The following is a 2,593-nucleotide window of genomic DNA, read 5'->3' on the forward strand; positions in this document are numbered from 1 at the left end:
GGTACAGTTCACCTCAAAAGTTGGAACTTTATTGGGATTTTTGTGGGCGGCACAGTGGCACAGTTATTAGCATTGTTGCCTCACAGCGCCAGAGATCCGGATTCAATTCCCGACTCAGGCGACTGACTGTGTGGAGTTTGCACGTTCTCCCCGTGTCTGTGTGGGTTTCCTCCGGGTGCTTCGGTTTCCTCCCACAGTCCAAAGATGTGCAAGTCAGGGAAATTGGTCATGCTAAATTGCCCGTAGTGTTAGGAAAAGGTATAAATGTCAGGGAATGGGTGGGTTGCACTTCAGCGGTTCGGTGTGGACTTGTTGGGCTGAAGGGCCTGTTTCCACATTGTAAGTAATCTACTTTAATATATGTAATATTAATATTAGAAAATTCTGACACTAACTGCGAGAATTGGTGCAGATTAGGATAAAATGGGGGAATGGGTGCAGTGTAGCACTAAATGGGAGAACTGGGAAATGTCAATCATGAATGGGTGAATGAGAGTAGGCCACACCTAAATGAAGCAGTTGGGCTGGGGCATCACTAATATGTCGTGGAGGGCAACACTGAGTCAAGAACTTGTTCAGGGCATCAGGGAATTGGTGTTGGTCAACAGTGAATTGGAGAACTGGTACATGGCATCAGTCAACGAGAAAATTGGCGCAAGGTGGTAATAAGAGCACGGATAAATTGGAGAACACAGACATGGATTTCCTAAGAAGGAGAAATGTTGCAAAGGAGCACCACTTTACCCCACGTAGCGCACCACGAAATGAAAAAAACCACATTTAGCATAACAGTATTGTGTTGAAGATGTGTATAAGAGAAAAAGAGAGAATTTGGGGAAGACAATAATCAATACTGAGACTTGATGCAATGTTGCTCTAAATGGGACAAACTGGGCAGTGGAGAACTAAATGGGAGACTTTGAGTAGTTTAGCATTTTATGGGAGAATTTTGGCCAGTGTAGCACTAAATGGATGAGTTTTGGCATTGTTGCATTAAATGGGAGACTTGGCCTGTGTAGTACTAATTGGTAAAATTGGGGCATGTCACACTAAATGGGAGACTTTGGACATGTAGCTATAAATGGGAGAATTGGGGTGGCGGAGCACTAAGTGGGTGAAGTCGAGTGTTGTCGCACTAAATAAGAGAAATGAGGCAATGTTGTACTAAATGGGACAGCTATTGGGGAGAATTGATGCACAGTAGGATGAATTGGGAGAATTGGTGCAGTGTGGGATTAAATAGGAGAATTGGGGTAGGTCGATACGGAATGGGAGAATGAGACTAGGGCACCTCTAAATGGGACAATTGGGTTGGGGCATCACTAATATTTGGTATAGGAGAACACTGAGTGGATAACTTGTTCAGGGCATCATGAAATGAGGGAATTGGTGTGGAGCAACAGTGAATCAGAGAATTGTTATTTGGTGTCAGTAAACAAGAAAATTGGTGCAAGGTAGTAAAAATAGCACATGTAAATGGGAGAACACATGCATGGATTCCGTGAGTCAGAGAAATGTTGCAAAGGATCAGTAAAGTGGAGATTCGATGCAGGGCACCAATAAATGAAAGCAATTTGAGCAGGGCACCATTATACAGAAAATGTGTGACGTGGAATAACCTAATGGGAGAGTTGGCAAAATTGAACAAAAAAGGAAGGATTTTGTCGGTTCCATTATTTGCAAATTTGATATAGGTGAGGCTAAAAGTAGTGAATTCTGGCACTAGACCACTAAAAGTGAGAACTGTTGCAGGGAAATACGAATTGGAAAATCTGGCGCACAGTGGAACTAAACTAGAGATTTGGGACATGTCGCCAGTAAATGGGAGAATTAGAATAGGGCACTCCCAAGTTGCAGAATTGTTCTAGGCATCAGTGAATAGAAGAATAGGGGTAGGTATAGGAGTATAAATAAATGGGAGAATTATTGGGCATCAGTAAATGGGAGATTTTGAACATTGTTTACATTCGAAAATTGCTGGGTTTGATAATATATTAAAGAATTGGATCAGAGCGTGGGAGGATGGGAGCACGGAATCAATGCAAAGGAGAAATGTTGCAAGCATCTTTAAATTGGAGATTCTGTTCAGCTCACCACTAAAGGCAAAATAAACATATATTGTATCAGGGAACAACTAAATGAGAGAATTGATACAGGGTATCAATAATTGATGTCAGTGCCAGTAAATTAGAGAACTGGTACATAAAGTTGGGAGAATTGAGCAAAGGCATCAGCAAATATGGAGCAGGATACTATTCAAAAGGAGGGTTGGGAGCGAAAACAGGATATATGCAGGACTGGTAAATGGAGAAATGATGCAGGGATGTGGAGCCCTAAATGGGAGAACTGTTGCACAAACTACGAAATGGAAGAATTGCACCGTGGATCTATATCAGTGAATTGGTTAATGGCACCACTAAATCAGAGAATTAGAGGAGGGTACCCCTATTTGGGAGAATTGAGCAAAGGCATCAGCAAATATGGCAAATGATATGCGCAACATTGAATTGGAGAATTGGTGCAGGGTTTCAGTAAATGAGGGAATCGGTTCAGGGTACCAGTAAGAGCATTTGTAAATTGTAGAATGTGGGCA

Source organism: Hemiscyllium ocellatum, chromosome 35, assembly GCF_020745735.1.
Source record: "Hemiscyllium ocellatum isolate sHemOce1 chromosome 35, sHemOce1.pat.X.cur, whole genome shotgun sequence".
In the NCBI taxonomy this organism is placed as follows: domain Eukaryota; kingdom Metazoa; phylum Chordata; class Chondrichthyes; order Orectolobiformes; family Hemiscylliidae; genus Hemiscyllium; species Hemiscyllium ocellatum.